The 20,524-nt window shown below is 37.2% G+C and overlaps 1 long non-coding RNA gene across 1 annotated transcript in view; it reads left to right on the top strand.

Moving 5' to 3' along the window:
- The window catches only part of LOC136162920 (uncharacterized), a 32,904-nt gene extending 20,414 nt beyond the window's left edge, over window positions 1-12,490 (top strand). Inside the window, exon 5 of the long non-coding RNA XR_010662175.1 lies at window positions 12,363-12,490. This is a non-coding gene — a long non-coding RNA (uncharacterized lncRNA). The remainder of the gene's footprint in view (window positions 1-12,362) is intronic.
- The last annotated feature ends 8,034 nt before the right edge of the window (window positions 12,491-20,524 follow it).

Raw genomic sequence — 20,524 nt, 5'->3', positions numbered from 1 at the left:
GGGAAGTAGAAGGATATTGTAGATCTGAAAAGCACTATGAACCATTTCAACATGAAAGATTTTTAGTTTTCACACAGAGGATACAAAATCTATTCAAGTTCCCACAGACTATAAACTAGGAGGCCTTTGAACATATCAAGGACATAAGACAAGGTACAAAAATTTGATGGTTTAAAGGTGTTAAAATAATAAAGAGTCTGTTTTCTTACCACTGTGGAATTATTTTACAGATCAGTATCAAAGGATATTTGAAAACAATCCACAAATATTCAAATGCAATGTGACATTTAGCAAGAGAGACCTTTGAATTAGCCATGCCATTGAAAGCTTCAATAAAGTTAGAAGACTGAAGTAGCACAGAGGGTGATTGAAGAGAAGAAAGCATTTAAATGAGAAATTAATATCAAAGATACTTTAAAAATCCCATGTATTTAGAAATTAAATGTCCACTTTTAAATGATGGGTGCATCTAAGAAACCATAACAAGGAAATAGAAAATATTTGCAATAACATAAAAATGAAAAGAGAATTTAGCAGAATATTTGCATGCAGCTGATGCTTCTCAATGCAATGAAATACAATGTGGAGTCCTGAATAAGGTATGAAAGCAAATAATGGACACTAACATAAAATTTGGTGAAATTTGAATAAAATCTGTACTTGAGTTAATAACACTGTATCACATTTAATTTCCTATTTTCTGTTTTTTACAACATAGTATTGCTTTATGGTCTCAGAATTGGATTAGAAGTTTCAAGCCTCATTCAAAAAAACTTTTAAAGATCACTAAGATAATGAAATTTCTAGACTTTTAGCAGTAATACTAGATGCTAAAATACATGGAAATATATCAAAGTTTTGAGTGAATATAAATTAGAAATCTAACATTCTATTCATACTAAGTCAGACAAGTGGAATCAAAATGTCAGTTTTTTAGCTAGGTAGAAATTCCCAAGTTTTCTAAAATATATATATTATATTGTACATATATACATATATGTGTGTACATAAAAGTCTTTATATACATTTGATAAAGGCTTAAGATAGAACATCAAAAACAGAAAAGAAGAAAAGAAGAGATGGAGAAAGTGGAAAACATAAATTAAATGAAATGGGAACACTAATTGTGAAATAGAAAAAGTGAAACAAACTAGATAAAAGTGAAGAACATCATATAGCCCAGTTGTTTTTTTTTTTTTTTTTTTTTTCACTTCACATATATATTTATTTAAATCTTTTTCTTCCCTTTTTACACAAAGTAGGGATTATTATTACATGATACATTTCCCCTTTATTTTTTTTTTTTTTTTTAATATTATTTTATTAGTTGGAGGCCAATCACTTTACAACATTTCAGTGGGTTTTGTCATACATTGACATGAATCAGCCATATAGTTACATGTATTCCCCATCCCGATCCCCCCTCCCACCTCCCTCCCCACCCGACTCCTCAGGGTCCTCCCAGTGCACCAGGCCCGAGCACCTGACTCATGTATCCCACCTGGGCTGGTGGTCCGTTTCACCATAGATAATATACATGCTGTTCTTTCAAAACATCCCACCCTCACGTTCTCCCCCAGAGTTCAAAAGTCTGTTCTGTATTTCTGTGTCTCTTTTTCTGTTTTGCATATAGGGTTATCGCCACCATCTATCTAAATTCCGTATATATGTGTTAGTATACTGTAATGTTCTTTATCTTTCTGACTTACTTCACTCTGTATAATGGGCTCCAGTTTCATCCATCTCATTAGAACTGATTCAAATGAATTCTTTTTAACGGCTGAGTAATATTCCATGGTGTATATGTACCACAGCTTCCTTATCCATTCATCTGCTGATGGGCATCTAGGTTGCTTCCATGTCCTGGCTATTATAAACAGTGCTGCGATGAACATTGGGGTGCACGTGTCTCTTTCAGATCTGGATTCCTCAGTGTGTATGCCCAGAAGTGGTATTGCTGGGTCATATGGCAGTTCTATTTCCAGTTTTTTAAGAAATCTCCACACTGTTTTCCATAGTGGCTGTACTAGTTTGCATTCCCACCAACAGTGTAAGAGGGTTCCCTTTTCTCCACACCCTCTCCAGCATTTATTGCTTGTAGACTTTTGGATAGCAGCCATCCTGACTGGCGTGTAATGGTACCTCATTGTGGTTTTGCTTTGCATTTCTCTGATGATGAGTGATGTTGAGCATCTTTTCATGTGTTTGTTAGCCATCTGTATGTCTTCTTTGGAGAAATGTCTGTTTAGTTCTTTGGCCCATTTTTTGATTGGGTCGTTTATTTTTCTGGAATTGAGCTTCAGGAGTTGCTTGTATATTTTTGAGATTAATCCTTTGTCTGTTTCCTCATTTGTTATTATTTTCTCCCAATCTGAGGGCTGTCTTTTCACCTTACTTATAGTTTCCTTTGTTGTGCAAAAGCTTTTAATTTTCATTAAGTCCCATTTGTTTATTTTTGCTTTTATTTCCAATATTCTGGGAGGTGGGTCATAGAAGATCTTGCTGTGATTTATGTCGGAGAGTGTTTTGCCTATGTTCTCCTCTAGGAGTTTTATAGTTTCTGGTCTTACATTTAGATCTTTAATCCATTTTGAGTTTATTTTTGTGTATGGTGTTAGGAAGTGTTCTAGTTTCATTCTTTTACAAGTGGTTAACCAGTTTTCCCAGCACCACTTGTTAAAGAGATTGTCTTTTTTCCATTGTATATCCTTGCCTCCTTTGTCAAAGATAAGCTGTCCATAGGTTCGTGGATTTATCTCTGGGCTTTCTATTCTGTTCCATTGATCTATATTTCTGTCTTTGTGCCAGTACCATACTGTCTTGATGACTGTGGCTTTGTAGTAGAGTCTGAAGTCAGGCAGGTTGATTCCTCCAGTAAAAAACATATGATTATCTCAATAGATGCAGAGAAAGCCTTTGACAAAATTCAACACTCATTTATGATTAAAACTCTCCAGAAAGCAGGAATAGAAGGAACATACCTCAACATAATAAAAGCTATATATGACAAACCCACAGCAAGCATCACCCTCAATGGTGAAAAATTGAAAGCATTTCCTCTGAAATCAGGAACAAGACAAGGATGCCCACTCTCACCACTACTATTCAACATAGTGTTGGAAGTTTTGGCCACAGCAATCAGAGCAGAAAAAGACATAAAAGGAATCCAGATAGGAAAAGAAGAAGTGAAACTGTCGCTGTTTGCAGATGACATGATCCTCTACATAGAAAACCCTAAAGACTCTACCAGAAAATTACTAGAGCTAATTAATGAATATAGTAAAGTTGCAGGATATAAAATTAACACACAGAAATCCCTTGCATTCCTATACACTAACAATGAAAAAACAGAAAGAGAAATTAAGGAAACAATACCATTCACCATTGCAACAAAAAGAATAAAATACTTAGGAGTATATCTACCTAAAGAAACAAAAGACCTATACATAGAAAACTATAAAACACTGATGAAAGAAATCAAAGAGGACACAAACAGATGGAGAAACATACCGTGTTCATGGATTGGAAGAATCAATATTGTCAAAATGGCTATTCTACCCAAAGCAATCTATAGATTCAATGCAATCCCTATCAAGCTACCAACGGTATTTTTCACAGAATTAGAACAAATAATTTCACAATTTGTATGGAAATACAAAAAACCTCGAATAGCCAAAGTAATCTTGAGAAAGAAGAATGGAACTGGAGCCCAGTTGTTTTTAAACATGGCTTCCCATTAGTACATATCTGGAGCTCTGGAGAAAAAAAAAACACCAGGGCATTTGTATTCTTCAAAAAATTCCATGATGATCCTGATATGCATCTGGATTTTAAAAAATGATTACGGGTTTTTCTATTAAATAGTGGTTTTACTGATATTGTTGTTGTTGTTCAGTAACTCAGTCATATCCAACTCTTTGCAATCCCATGGACTGTAGTTCGCCAGGCTTCCCTGTTCTTCACTATCTACTGGAGTTTGCTCCAACTCATGTCCATTGAGGCAGTGAAGCCATCCAACCATCTTATCCACTGTCATCCCCTTCTCCTCTTTTCCTCAATCTTTGCCAGCATCAGGGTCTTTTCCAATGACTCAACTCTTTGTATCACATGGTCAAAGTGTTGGAGCTTCAAATTCAGCATCAGTCTTTCCAATTAATATTCAGGGTTGATTTCCTTTATGATTGACTGGTTTAATCTCCTTGCTTTCCAAGGGACTTTCCAGAGTCTTCTCTAACACCACAATTTGAAATCATCAGTTTTTGGCACTCAGCCTTCTTTATGGTCCAGCTCTCACATCCATACATGACTACTGGAAAAACCAAAGCTTTGACTATACGTACCTTTGTCAGCAAAGTGATGTCTCTGTTTTTTAATACGTCTTTAGTATTATTGTTCTCCAGTTTGTGGGTTGCCTACTCAGCAAGCAAGGAATTCGATTTTATTGTGATTGTGTCCCTCTTACAATCTTGTTGTAGCTTCTTTGTTTTTGGACATGGGGTATCATTTTTGTGTGTGTGTGTGTTCTAGCATCCTTCTGTAGATAGTTTTTCAGCAGCTGGTTGTGATTTTGGTACTGTCACAGGAGGACATCCAAATAAGTTATTTACTTGTGGAGTTTCATGGGACCAATGTCAATGGCATTAATGAACTGCTCATTGCTTTGAAGTTTTAAAGAGATGAGGCTTCTTGAATTGTCTCAGTTTTGTTTTTCTATATTTTTGCACTTCATTGAGTGGGCTTTATTCAAACATAGCCCCCTTCATCTGCAAAAGGATATAGGAACATAGTCCCTGGTTACACAGCAATATACATTCTTGCTGGGCCAAAACTTCTAAGTACAAAGAGCTTCAGAGAATTGAGAAAAATTCATGCACTAGAGCATAGCAGGTAACTTCAGGGTCTCTAGAATCATACTGTTGTTGTTGTTTAGTCATTAGGTTGTGTCCAACTCTTTTGTGACCCAGTGGACTGTAGCCAGCCAAGCTCCACTGTCCATGGGACAACCCAAGAAAGAATACTAGAGGGGGTTGCCATTTCCTTCTCAAGGGGATCTTCCCAACCCAGGGATTAAATCCGTGTCTCCTGCATCACTTCCCTGGTTGCTTAGATGGTGAAGAATCTGCCCAAAATGTAGGAGACCTGGGTTCGATCCCTGGGTCAGGAAGATCTCTGGAGAAAAGAATGGCTACCCACTCCAGTATTCTTACCTAGAGAATTCCTTGGACAGAAAAGCCTGGCTGGCCACAGTCCATGGGGTCACAAAGAATCCTATATGACCAAGTGTCTAACATGATACTCCTGCATTGCAGATGGATTCTTCACTGCAGGGCCACCAGGGAAGCCCCAGAACCATATTATGAATGTGCACTTAGTGGCTTCAGTCATTATCTTGATTTTTATTTTGTGCTGGCCGTGAAACCTTTCTAACTGTTGCCTTCCTATTAAAGTAGCACCTATTTCAGAAGTTGTTAGGTATAATACTTTACAAAATACCCAGTTCTCAATGTGTTAGCTGTTAAAAGCTTCACTGCTATTATTCTTGATATTTTTATAAGATTTTTAATAACTATTATAAAATCACATTTTGATCTGTAGACATAAGAGCTGGAAAGTGTTATTCAGAATGATAAAAAATATCTTAAACATTTTTACATAATGCCTACAATGTCTTCCCAGCCATGCAAACTTCAAACTCTATAGAAAACCCAGAAAAATGACAGATTACTTTATTATATTTAGTAGTGAATTGTACCTATTTTAACATGCAGAACTAAATTTTCATATCCTAAAAAATGTCCAACCTGTAGCTTTATTTGACATAAACATACAATTGGGAAAATATGTATTTGTATTAATGAAATAGATATGAATATAAAGAGATACTTCAGGAAAAACAATTATTCTACTTATAATAGCTGTGTATCTGTTTTGGTAGAAGCAAATATCACAGGCATGCAGAATTATGAGGTATTCTCTTCTGTCTATTGTATCAGAGACTGAACTTAGTTGATCCATTACATTTATGCCTGGATAGAACCTGCCAGAAATAGATCAATTTCAACATACAGAGACAAAATCAAATCATGAATGTGTTCTGAGTTTTATCTAGTGACTTAATGGTAATGGATGAGCTGCCAGTAAATGATTCATAACAGTAAGATCAATCCCACCCTGTTCTCATCATGCAAAAAGTTGCAATAAAGTCAAGGAGAGCTTCAGTACAAAAAAGGATAGAGATATGATACAAGAGTCCTGGTTGTGCTGCAACCTATATTTCCCTTCTGGATATCCTCACTGTCTTTCTAGGTTATATATTTATCTCCAAATAATTAGCAACTGGGGGACCTACTATCTAATCATCTTAGTTGACTGGTCATGAAATCACCTTGCTGAATCCAAAATTGATCAATATTTATAAATATATCAATACTAAGACCCCCTTTTTCCCCTTCACTAGTATGGAATTCCCTACTCCATTGTTAGAATCATTATGTCAACTCAGAAGCTTTCTTTTGAATCTATTTTTGGAGGAACTTCTAATGCCAGTTGGACTGAACTAGCCCAATATGTCTTTTCAAAGTTTAAGAAGCTGATCATTTATGTGCCCTGTTAGGATATGGCGTGGGATTTATATTGACTTTTTTTAACTGACTTCAAGGCTTTGTTTATATTTTGGCTCTCTGTATACAGCTTCTATTAATAACAACTTATATCTCTTATTCCTCATGGAAATCCAACCAATATTAAATGGCAGAGGAAGAAGGATATCTTTACCAGTTAATCCACATTCTTATTTCCCTTTTCTTCCTCATTTCTTCTTCCTTCTTTGCCACTGACAACTGAGCAGGAAAAAAGGACACCTTCCTCTCCTTGCTTTTTGCTGATTAGACTAAGAAGTAAGACCTTTAAAACACTAGATGACAGATGTATGAATAGCTTGAGGGATCTACCTGACTCTCTGCTTTTATTCAAGAAACTTAGGTGGTAAAGTCCTACAAAAATCACCTGCACAAAGCAGCCAAAAGCAGATTTTTTTAAAATTAAGCCTCATATAATCAATGAATTCAGTTGGTCATTTTTCTAGCTTTTCTGGCTTCCTTCTCCACTATTCCAAAACATTGATATTCAAAAGCTTTGTCTTAGTCTTTTCCTTACCTCCACACTCTGTTTTCTTGATTTTATTCTAAATTCAGAGTATGCTTAAACATAAATTCTCTTATTTATGTTGGCAAGAAATTAAAATCAGTGCATGACATTCAAACTAAAGTTAGAATTTTCTTCTCTAGAGAGACGTCACTATTTCAAGAACCTGGATGCCTAACAGCAATTGCAACTATGTATTTATCCCAATTTGTGAATTCATATGTCAGAATTATTTTCCAGAAAATCAGATTCTATAGGAGAAATACTCTGTCAAGGTATTGATTTTAACAGGCAGTGCATTAGTTATCAAAGTCAGGAGTAGGTCTCCCTAGCCCCTTGATCTATTCTTCTTTTATACACACACACTGTATTTCTTCACCGCAATAAGCACAGTTTGATTAATTATGGAAATACTCCTGTCACTTTATTTACCCAGTATCATCAAGAAACGAGATAAAGCTCAACGATCCAAAATGACGTTAGAAAGTTCTCAAAAGAGGAGCCAGACTAAGAGGAAGCTGATCCTCCTGCGCCATATCTTTCCAAGAAGAGCTAGCAGCACCACTGACGAGGGCCTTTTATCCCCATTTAGAGGACAGTGCTCGCTGTCTTACAGGGATTATGCAAAATGTAGTTATGGTCTAACTACTAAAGAATTCTGAAAAGAAATTTAATAAGCCTAGAAATTTAAAGAGAAGACTATCAGAGCACATTAAATATTATCTGAGCGATCTTTTCCAAACATGCTTGAAAGCTTAATCTAAGACTTTGACTGTTTCTAAAGACATAATATGCAAGGCAAATACTTAGCCTTCTCTGAGCCATTATATCCTAATTTGTAAAATCAGGAAAAGAATATATACTTTACTGGGTGCATTCAATGAGACCACATATGTTAAAAGTAGTGAAAGTGTTAGTCACTCAGTGGTGTCTGACTTTGTGACTTCATGGGCTATATAGCCTGCCAGGATCCTCTGTTCATTAAATTCTCCAGACAAGAATACTGGAGTAGGTAGCTATTGCCCTCTCCAGGGGACCTTCCTGACCCAGGGATCGAATCTGTGCCTTCCACATTGCAGGCAAATTCCTTACTGTCTGAGCCACCATGGAAGCCCCCAATGTATGTTATTAAGTACCTGTCTTATAGTAGGGACTCAAGTAGGGTAATTTTATAATTGATGTGGCAATACAAACTTTAAGATTTTGTGATAATTTACAATGGAAACATTTTAAAATATATTAAAAACTTTATTGTCTTATTAAGCCAAATATACTGAATAAAACAATTTTCTTGGTCACTCGAGAGCATGTCTATTGCACATTCTAAGAGAATTGTCACTATGATAGCTGAATTCTGTAGGTTATTTTGCCCAACATTTTGGCTCATAGCTCTGTTCAGAAGTTTTAAGTTGCCAGAAATCTAACCTCTACATTAAGTAACTTTGAATTTCCTTCTTAATAATAATGCTACATTTAGAAATTGGTAAGGAAAGGCAACTTCCATTCAAAGGCCTAAATAGCAAAATATATTTTATTTGGATAACTCCAGTACAGGGCAAAAAGTGACCTACACTGGGAATAGAGAAACAATTGTGTAGAAATAATTACAGTCCAAAAAAGAATTCTCAAATCCTGAGTTTTAATAAAAATGTGGATTGACCTGGGAAATAAGCAATAGCCAGGAGCAAGTGATATTGTTCAGCATATGAGGTTAACTGAGAAAAAATAGAGGTCATAGGCAAAGTGTCTGAGTTAATGGCAGATGATTTCAACCCTTCAGAAAGCCTTTCAGACAAGAAATTCGTAGCTAGAGGGACAATGTATCAGAGGAAATGTAAAGCTCATCCTAGACTCAAAGGCTAACGCCATTAAAAATATGTATTTTGAGGGAACGCTTGATAAACTGGAAATTGATTAGTTTGGGAAAGAAATTGAAAATAGGTGGCCCAGACAGCACCAGAATTAAGATGTCACACCAGATGAAATGAATTAATCCTATAGTCAGGTTTCACACCCCTGACACATACCTGTATGTGATCTCACTGCCTAATGCTGAGATGAGAGAGCTGTGAAGAAAGGGGAGCATGGAGCACACATTTCAGTAGAAGACAAGAGGTTAAAACATCACAAAGAGTTTTGTGTTTCCCACTTGTTAAGGAAGGGGCCAGCTGAATTCAGAGCAAGGTTAGAGAGAACCAACCATTCTCTGTTGTTATTGTGGTTTAGTCTTTGTGACCAATCCTTTTGTGACCCCATGGACAGTAGCCCTCCAAGTTCCTCTGTCCATGTGATTTTGCAGGCACAGATACTAGAGTAGGTTACCATTTCCTTCTCCAGAGGATCTTCCCGAACCAGAAGTCGAACCTGCATCTCCTACAGAGGCAGGCAGTTTCTTTACCACTGACCTAGCAGGGAAGCCCCTATTCTCTGTTGATTGCTGGAATAAGTTAATGCTGTCTTGACTACCTATCAAGAAAAATGTGTTTAAATTTTTGGAAGCTGGTAGCAGAATAATGAATGCAATTATAAATAATGGGATATGCCATGCTGATCTAGAGCTTTGTATTAAAGATAACTTGTACTGAAGCAAGTTGTATAGTTTTTAATACAACTTTGTATTAAAAACAACGAGAAGAATTGGTTAAAAATAATCACAATTAGCACATATGCTACAATAGATGCTTGGAGGTGTATATAGAAAGCAGCAGCAAGCAAATGCTTGATTGGATTTCATGCTGGAGGAAGTTAGGGGAAAAAATGAAATCTTGAATAGTTTAAATATTCAGACTGTCATTTATAATAATTAAAGAGAAAGCAAGTTCTTGGTGCTTAGAGTATGAGTATTTTCATCTTCTTTTATCTACAGCATGTTTTTCAGATAGCATAAATAATTTCAGTTCTCATTGGTAAGCTCTTCTATATTATTCAGGGAGAGGTCCAGTCAACCAATAATTATTTCTAGAATATTGTTTATGTACCTACTGCTGAGACAGATAATGCTAAAAGCAAGAGAGAACTATGAGAAGACTTAAGAGAATGGACTTATGGTGGCCAGGGGAAAAATGGGGCAAAGGGATCGTCAGGGAGTTGGGGATGGACATGTACACACTGCTATATTTAAAATGGGTAACCAACAAGGGCCTAAAGTGTGGAACTCAGCTCAGGGGACTCAGCTCAGTGTTACGTGTCAGCCTGGATGGGAGGGTGTTTGGGAGAGAATGGATATATGTATATGCTTTGCTGAGTCCCTTCACTGTTCTCCTGAAGCTATCACAACATTGTCAATTGGCTATACCCCAATATAAAATAAAAAGTTTAAAAAATGAGAGAGAGAATTGTGAGATACCAGCTGCCACCTTTGAGTAGCCTAATAGTTTAGCTGGGGAGTCAAAAATGGTATTATAAAGTTATTGAAGTGTACTAAATGATGGCAAATAAACTCTGATGTGTAACATAAAACCAGAAGGAATTACAAGCAGGGAGTGTTCAGGGGAGACAGGAGTAGACAAGACAGACCTACGTACATGGACAGGGTATGCTTTCACTTGAGTGTTGTCAGCGGAGAAGTTCGTTGGAAATAGCACGTGAAGAGAGGTGATGAGTTAAAAAGCCCACAGGCAAAACAGAAATGTAATGAAAATTGAGCACTATTATTATTCTAACAATATTATTAGAATATTATATTATTATATAATATACAGAATAATTATATAGAACAATATATTATTATTATAACAGTATTATTCTAACAATAGTAACATTTTGGAAAAGGCAAACCTATGGATACCCCTCCAAAACCACTGAGCCTTTTACTGTATCCACAGGTTTGCCCAACTGGATTTCAGAAAGTGTGCAGGCCTTTTAGTTGATGATGGGTGAAAGAGGAAGAGTAAAAATTACTTGGTAAGATATATAAATTATTATTTTTCTTTTTTCTCAAGAAGCATACCCCCATGTAAAGGACTTCCTGTGTATTTGAAGTGTCTCGTTGCTTAAGATAGCCATGTGGCTCTGGGGTGACCTCAGTTGGAATGAGGAAGGGCTGGTCGTCCTCCTGCCTCACATTCTTCCCATTCCACAGAAGGACACAGGGACTTCCCGAAGTCCTGTCAGAGGAAATAAGGAAGATGAATATTGTTCTGCCATTCATGAAAAGGACAGAGAGAAAAAAAATACTACAGCTCCCAGTGCTTTTGTTATTTTCTTTTTGCCTAATTTAAAGATGTTACTTATTGGGAAAACATTTCGGGCCCTCAGACTAAATGGGAAGCTCAAGCCTCTAGCACCCTGAAAGAGTTTATCGTTTCAAACAAGTAACTGCATCCTTTCAGGGGCTGTTGTACTTCTCTGGAATGGAATCAAGCAAGTTTGCTGCTTTGAGACTTCCTCTAAGGATGGGGTTGAGAGGTAGGGGTGAGTTGGCTAGACTTTTAGCCTCTGGCTTTTAAGAGTCCACAGTCCACACTGTGTTCTTTCCTTGAGGACTCACCAGCCTAAATTCTTTTGCTTTCATGAGTCTGAAGCAACACATTAGTGACATTGCAATGATTTTTTCCAAGGGTTTAATGCACTATTAGTTCCATCTCAGATGCCTGTAACTAAATGCATCTGCAAATAATTGTTTTAAAGGATGACCAATTGTTTTGACAACTATAGGGCAAGGCTTTCAATAGATAGAACATCATTAAATGTGGGGTTTGTAAAGCTATCAGTTAGGCTTTGAAAGTGCATGTAGTATTCAGGTCTTCCACTGATATGCTCTCTTTCTAAGTGGCTTATTATTTCAACAACTGTAAACACAGGGATCAGATCACCTGTTGGTTTATACCCTCTTTACAATGGAATCATCTAGCCCCACCATGGCTAATTTCCTGGGTTTTTCTCTCTCTGTTTTCACTGTAGGAATTTCTGTTAAAAATTGCATTTCTTTTGGTAGTGCAGCAGTTATGAATATATTCATCTCGAGATTCTTGTATAAGTGGCTTTTAAGGAAACACATAAGAATCATCTCTGAGGAAAAGACATCTCACTCTGTGCTTATGGCATTTCCAATGACAGTTGTGCTAACATCACCAACAGAGCAATTCTTCTGTTAAATGAAGAGGATGACTTCTCAGAACGCATTTTGATAGATATATCTTTACTTGAGTTAAAATATATAAGTCTAACGATGGCATCTAGAAAGATAATCAGTGCTGTTCTTCCTCCTTTCTCTCCAGGTGGGGCAAGACTTCCACAGTGACATCTGCAGACCTGTAAAGGGAGGGCTCCTACCTTGCCAGAGGCAACCGAGGTCATCCATGCTATGGAGCATAGTCTTTCCTTCAGCTGGACAAGCATCTCAGCAAATCCAGAGTGAGTCCAGACTTGAGACAAGACCAATGTTGTCTCCTTTTTGGCAGTTCTTGGTCCACTCTGAGGAGCAGGAGATACTCTTAAGTCACTATGTCTGTCATTTGTTGGGAAGCAATTACAGTGATAGTAGCAATAATAACAGTGATAGTAGCAGAAATATCAATCGTGGGTTTGGGACAGGAGCAATGCTGGCCTTCCATTTCCACGGAACATTAGATGGTACTGCAGGTCTTTCTTCCCAACTCACATTCACTTCCTAGGAAAACAAGATAGTCTTGTCTGAATGGAGAATTCAGAAAAAGGAGCTGAGTAGATATGACTGGAAAACATGTGGGCTCTACCTCTGTTTTGTTTTGTTTTGTTTTTTCATTTATTTTTATTAGTTGGAGGCTAATTACTTTACAATATTGTAATGGTTTTTGCCATACATTGACATGAATCAGCCATGGATTTACATGTGTTCCCCATCCTGATCCCCCTTCCCACCTCCCTCCCCATCCCATCCATCTGGGTCTTCCCAGTGCCCCAGCCCTGAGCACTTGTCTCATGCATCCAACCTGGGCTACAGCCAACCTAGTCAGGAAATGAATACAGTCTGGTTCCCCCCCTGCTGTGTGGGAGGAGACTGCCCTTTTTGGGGAGCCTTTGGTTGGTTGTTCAGAATTCCAAAAGGGAATACAAATAATTCAGAAACAAAATATCATCATACTTTCTTAGCTGTGGCTCTAAAGGCACGTTTTCCAATCAGTTTATCAGTAATATTTAGATATCCATCTGAGCCTGTTTGTGTGCTTAATCACTCAGTCTTGTCCGACTCTTTGCAATCCAATGGACTATATCTCACCAGGCTTCTCTGTCTGTGGGGATTCTCCAGGCAAGAATATTGGAGATGCCCTGCCCTCCTCCAGCAGATCTTTCCAACCCAGGGATCGAACCCAGGCCCCCCACATTGCAAGCAGATCCTTTACCTTCTGATCCTGTGCTTACCTTTTAATTGATTCTGGCCTAAGTAAAGGAACAAGGATATTATTTACAGGCATTGATAAACTTATCAGTGACAGCATCCACAAATAATATTCATAGGCCATTCACTATGTTCTGGATACCAAACTGAATACTCAATATTCAGCTTAATGGCTAAGCACTCAGACTCTAGGAACAGAAAAGCTGGGTTCAAATCTCATATATCACATGTTCAATAATTTGGAAATATTATATAACCTCTTTGATCCTCACTTTTCTCATCTAAAATGTAGGAGTTAAACCAACTCTCACTTCATAGGATTATTGTGAAAATTCAATGGATTACATGTTACAAGATTAGAAAACAGTCCAGCACATAATGCATGCCTAATGATAATTAACTAGCATTCTTTACTACAACCCAGTAAGGTAGATATTGAATTTGTGTTGATGTTATAGATGCAGGAACTGAGACTCAGAAAAGTTAAATATGTTTCTCAGGAAGTGCTCACAGTTGGCAAATGGAAGACATGGGATTTGAGGCCCGATCTAGCTAACTGTTGTGCTTTGGTTCCAACCTTCCTTTTTGTTCCCAGAAGGGGTATTTACTAAGATAGAACTCTACAAATCGAAAGAAAGGGGAAGAGAAAAATAAGATCCCTGCCTTTATCTTATTTTTTTCATAAAATGTTCCATGAATGCCTACTGGTTTACATTGTAGAAATCTTCTTTGCATAATATTTAATAAACATTTTGTCCTTTCTGGAAAAAAAAATCCTTTCTTAGTATCTGTATATAATCAAATATTCACAAACACGTTTTAAGAATTTCTCATTTTAAGACTGTTGTTAAACTTATATCTAAACTGATATTCAGACACTTGCAAAAAGTTTCCATTCTTAAAACAAAAATCCTTAGCCCTCCCATCTTCCACCAATTTGAGAAGAATCTCAGGTATGTTCAAAAAGCATTATTTATGGCTGGGAAAGTGCAGGTGTGGCATTGCTATTTTTTTAAAACAACAGAAACAACAATCTGCCAAGCAATTTAATATAAGTCTTGGTAAGTTTATTTACTGAATTTTCTCTGTATATTCTAAGCTCTCATTTGGGTCAAATTTCTTAGAAATCAGTATATTTTTCTATTCAGCCTTACTTTTTGGTGGAACATTGTTTCTAGTTTAATGGTATGTCCTAAGGCCAAAAATAGTTTTAAATGAAGGGAAATGGCATAGGATTATAGAAAATAGTCTTACCACAGAGATAATTCTCCTACTACACACTCACTGTGTCCAGTCCTAATTCACAATGAATGGATTGGTCTAATTTACTTTCTTTCAAACTACTGAACTATAGAGCCAAGAAAGAGAATTCTTGAAGGTTGAAAGAAAGGCAGCAATTTTGTCATTTAGCAGTCAGAAAAAGAATCTAGGTGAGGTCAAAAGAAAACATAGGTCTACCTGAATGTGAAGATGAATCTGAAGGACCACAGGGAACCATGTGTAGACAATATGGTCAACTCAATTTAAAAAGTAGAGCTAATTCACCAGCAGCCAAGCTGTCTGATCTAGTTGCTTGACACATCTCTGAGGAAACCTTAACAAATTACACATGAATTGCAATCAAAATGTTTAGATCCAGTGGTTTTTTGTTTTTGTTTTGCCAGTTTACATACCTGTACATGTGAGAAATTTCACTTACCCTATGACATGTCTGATAGTTTCCACACAGTCCTCTCCAAGACACAGAAGAATGGGGAGAACAAAGTTGCTTAGGTAAGGAAGAGTTTGACAGAAAGCAGCAGTTCTCCTAACTCCTAATGCCAGTCTTCACTCACATGAAGGCTTGAGCCTCTAACTCTGAAGCTGAAAGTAAAAGGTTGTCACCAAAATTAGACAGGTGGCTTGTCCAAGCTTATTAAATATGTCTGTTTCTGACAGTAATTGTTTCTATTATTTATCCTTACCTGAATGATAAGGACTTCTTAATTAGTGCCTGAGAAAGTAAATGAGGATTTAATTGACAGAAACTGTCTGCATGCTTTTGCTATAATGAAGTCAGTCACGTAATGAAGCATAAGCCAGTTTATTACTCTAGCCAAACACAGACTACTGAATTGCTACAGTAGACTCCAATAGACACTTTCTGAATTCATCCCTCATCATTATAAACAATGTGGCAGGGCATACAGTATATGAAATATCCTTGATGCATTCTTAATTTCAGCTTGTATATTCTTTTAATACAGTTTTCTACAAGGATAACACCGAAAAACCTCAATGAATAAGGTGAGATTGACATTCCTGCTTCAATTGTGGTTCAAACTTGAGGAAATACAGCAGGCAAGCCAAATCATTCTGCAGAGTTTTGAAAGACTAAGCCATGTTTATGAGGAAAGCAAGCAAGGGAAAACTTAATAAGGCCAAAAAAGAAGCCATAAGAGAAAGAGAAATATTTAAAGAAAATATTAACTTTGAGGTGTTTTTTTTTTGTTGTTGTTGTTGTTCTATGTGTTTTCCCTTCTCTGACAGAATTCTCTACTCTCAACTTTCTTAAAAGAAGGCAGATCTCTGGTAGATTCTTGGAAGCTCTAGTTCTATAGCCCTCAGCCCTCCAAGATTTATAATAGGCAAAACAAACATCAACATTTGTCCTCATCTTCATAATTTACTACTAAGGCTCAGTGGGCATCTGCTCTTGAGCATACCAGCATATGTTTCTAGCTCCCTGTTCCATCTACTGATTGTAATAATCTTGAATGTTTATCCTATTCCCTCATCTCTCTCATAACACAAAATGCCGTTTTAAATTCTATTATTTCATGAATAGTTCCTCATTGATGGGATGGTATGACTTCTATCCAAATTTATTACTGACTCTTTACCATGAATTCAGTTTACAATTCTGTTGTACCAGCACATATACAGGGCATTTATTAACTGAGCCCATAAAAGGTCTATTAAAAAAGGCATAGGTTGATTACGTGATAAGTGTTCAAAACCCTGAAAGTAAGCGATCCACAACTTGTCTGCTTTTCAGTGAGCTGATATTTCTCTCATTCTAATGTGAGCCAACCAGTCCGTCATCCTAAAGGAGAACAGCCCTGGGTGTTCATTGGAAGGACGGGTGTTGAGGCTGAAACTCCAATATTTTGGCCACCTGATGCGAAGTGCTGACTCATCTGAGAAGACCCTGATGCTGGGAAAGGTTGAGGGCAGGAGAAGGGGACGACAGAGGATGAGATGATTGGATGGCATCACTGACTCAGTGAACATGAGTTTGGATGAACTCGGGATTTGGTGATGGTCAGGGAGGCCTGGCGTGCTGTTTTCACGGCGTCGCAAAGAGTTGGACATGACTGAGCGACTGAACTGAACTGAATGTGAAGAACAAAATATTGAATGCAATTGAAACTAAAAATATACAGATGCTTTTCCTAATATGACAGTTTTCAGGATTTTAGTTCCAGAGGGCACTTTAAAAATTGCTTACTGTTGATAGCTCAGTCTTCTCTTTTTTAAATATGAAAAATCTTCAGTTCAGTTCAGTCACTCAGTCACGTCAAGCTCTTTGTGACCCCATGGAGTGCAGCATGCCACGCTTCCCTGTCCATCACCAACTCCCAGAGTTTACTCAAATTCATGTCCATCAAGTCACTGATGCCATCCAACCACCTCATCCTCTGTCATTCCCTTCTCCACCTGCCGTCAATCTTTCCCAACATCAGGGTCTTTTCAAACGAGTTAGTTCTTCGCATCAGGTGCCCAAAGTATTGGAGTTTCAGCTTCAGCATCAGTCCTTCCTATGAGTATTCAGGACTGATTTCCTTTAGGATTGACTGATTGGATCTCCTTGCTGTCCAAGGGACTCTCTAGAGTCTTCTCCAACACCACATTTTAAAAGCATCAATTCTTTGGCACTCAGCTTTATTTGTAGTCCAACTCACACATCCATACATGACTACTGGAAAAACCATAGCTTAGACTAGAAGGGCCTTTTCAGCAAAGTAATGTCTCTGCTTTTTAATATGCTGTCTAGGTTGGTCATAGCTTTTCTTCCAAGGAGCAAGCCTCTTTTAATTTCATGGCTGCAGTCACCATCTGCTGTGATTTTGGCACCCAAGAAAATAAAGTCTGTCACTGTTTCCATTGTTTCTTCATCCATTTGCCATGAAATGATGGAACCAAATGCCATAATCTTAGGTTTTTGAAGGTTGAGCTTTAGCTTATCTTTTTCACTCTCCTCTTTACCTTTTTCAAGAGGCTCTTCAGTTCCTCTTTGCTTTCTGCCATAAAGGTGGTGTCATCTACATATCGGAGATTATCGATATTTCTCCCAGCAATCTAGATTCCAGCTTGAGGTTCATCCAATCTGGCATTTCGCATGATGTACTCTTCTTATAAGTTAAATAAGCATGGAGACAATATATAGCCTTGCCATACTCCTTTCTCAATTTGGAATCAGTCTGTTGTTTCATGTCCAGTTCTACCTGTCACTTCCTGACCTGCATTCAGATTTCTCAGGAGGCAAGTCAGGTCATCTGACATTCTCATCTCTAAGAATTTTCCACAGTTTGTTGTGTTCTACACAGTAACAGCTTTGGTATAATCAATAAAGCAGAAGTAGATGTTTTTCTGGAACTCTTATTTTTTCTATAATCCAACAGATGTTGGTAATTTGATCTCTGGTTTCCTTGCCTTTTCTAAATCTATCTTGAACATCTGAAATTTCATGGTTCACGTCCCATTGAAGCCTGGCTTGGAGAATTTTGAGCATTACTTTGCGAGCGTGTGAGATGAGTACAGTCATGTAGTAGTTGGAGCATTCTTTGGCATTGCCTTTCTTTGGGATTGGAATGAAAGCTGACATTTTCCATGTCAGTGGCCACTGCTGAGTTTTTCCAAATTTGCTGGCATATTGAGTACAGCACTTTCACAGTATCATGTTTTAGGATTTGAAATGGCTCTACCGGAATTCCATCACCTCCACTTTGTTCATAGTAATGCTTCTTAAGGCCCACTTGACTTTGCATTCCAGGATGTCTATCTCTAGGTGAGTGATCACACCATCATGATTATCTGGATCATGAAGATCTTCTTTGTATAGCTCTTGTGTATTCTTGCCACCTCTTAATATCGTCTGCTTCTGTTAGGACTATTTATGTTCTTTATTGTGCCCATGTTTGCATGAAATGTTCCCTTGATATCTCTACGTTTCTTGAGGAGATCTCCAGTCTTTCCCATTGTATTGGTTTCCTCTATTTCTTTGCATTGATCACTGAGGGAGGCTTTCTCATCTCTAAGAAACTAAAAATATTCAGATGCTTTTCCTAATATGATAGTTTCCAGAATTTTAGATTCAGAGGGCACCTTTCAAATTGCTTACTCTTGTTAGCTCAGTCTTCTATTTTTTTAATATGAAGAATCTAAAAATCAGATATTTAGTGACTTGACTTGATCAAGATTGCAAATTGTTAGTTAAGGTCCAGAATTAGTACCTCAACCTTCTTAATCTTTATGGCTAACATAGAAGTTTGTCTTCCAATAATAATATTTCTCTCATAGTAAGTTATAATATCAGAGAAATATTATATCTGACCCAATATTTATATCTAGCCCAATATTCAACTTGGACTTCCCAGGTGACAATAGTGGTAAAGCACCCTGCAGAAGATGTAACAGACATGGGTTCGATCCCTGGTCCGGGAAGATCCCCTGGAAGAGGGCATGGTAACCCACTCCAGTATTCTTGCCAGAAGAATCTCACAGATAGAGGAGCCTCTCAGATTACAGGCCATGGGGTCACAAAGAGTTGGACATGACTGAAGTTACTTAGCACTCACCCACTTATTTCTGACCTAGAGATTTAAAATTATTTTGAGAAATAAAACAAGTTGGTGATAATCACCACTTTCAGGTGCAAACAATATTTTTGGTTTATATTGCTCTGGTATTTTCCTTATATAAATATATACATGTTACATGTTTATATCTCAATGTTGTGTCCAGTTGAATCTTTCTTCTTGATTGCATGATGTGGATTGTCTTGACTATGACATAGTTAAATGCAAGAGAAAGACTTTGGCTTATTTTGATGAACCTAAATGTATATCACAGAAATATTATTTAAGAATATTCTGATAATATTAAACCATGTGCCTTTTTCTTATATGGAAACCCAAAATAATCTGAGCAGGAATGGGAAGCCTTGATCTTCACGCATTGTTCATTCTCATATTGGGCTTCAAAAACAACTGACTGATTCTAGGGCCCGGGAACTTGATTTAAAAGTCATTACCAAAGAGAGGTGTCTCCTGCTGATAAATGTTGGTGATGCTTTCAGTCCCTGCTCTGGCCCTATTTATAAAAGTTTCACTCTTTCACTATACCTGCTTTGCATGTAAAGGTGATGCTAAAACTGAGCTTGGTCTATAACTACAGACAGCTTTCTGTTGTCAAGGATAATATGTCAGTTTCTCCTGCAAGGTGTGTAACAGTTACAGGACAAAAATGAAAAACAGATTTTGTGAAAGCATATTATTCTTAGGTCAAAACTGGAAAGTTCCATAATTTTATCTTATTTTGCCATGACATTCCAATAGGATGAATAAAACAATGCAATATTTCATGCCCACTTCTGTCTGATCTTGAAAAGTTGTGGCCCTAAAATGGATCATGGGACAAGTTTTTAAATAATACTATTGATTCATTGTACCTTAAACTGATTGCTTTTAATGGATGGAATCTGCTTTCCATTGGACTATTTAGAATGTTTATAGAAACTAAGAAAAAGTTATTTTAAACAGTAATTAATTCTTGCTTTCTTGCTCCCATGCCTAGTTGTTACTTTAATATCTTTCCCATGACTTACCTATACCTGATAGTGAAAGTGAAGTCACTCAGTCGTGTCCGACTCTTTGCGACCCCATGGACTGTAGCCCACCAGAATCCTCAGTCCATGGGATTTTCCAGGCAAGAATACTGGAGTGGGTTGCTATTACCTTCTCCAGACCTATACCTGATAAATATTGTTAAATCCACATGTAATTAAAAGAGAAGCAAGAT

Source organism: Muntiacus reevesi, chromosome 3, assembly GCF_963930625.1.
Source record: "Muntiacus reevesi chromosome 3, mMunRee1.1, whole genome shotgun sequence".
NCBI lineage: Eukaryota > Metazoa > Chordata > Mammalia > Artiodactyla > Cervidae > Muntiacus > Muntiacus reevesi.
Note: the sequence above shows the minus strand (reverse complement) of the source record. Positions and strands in the feature narration are given on the sequence as shown.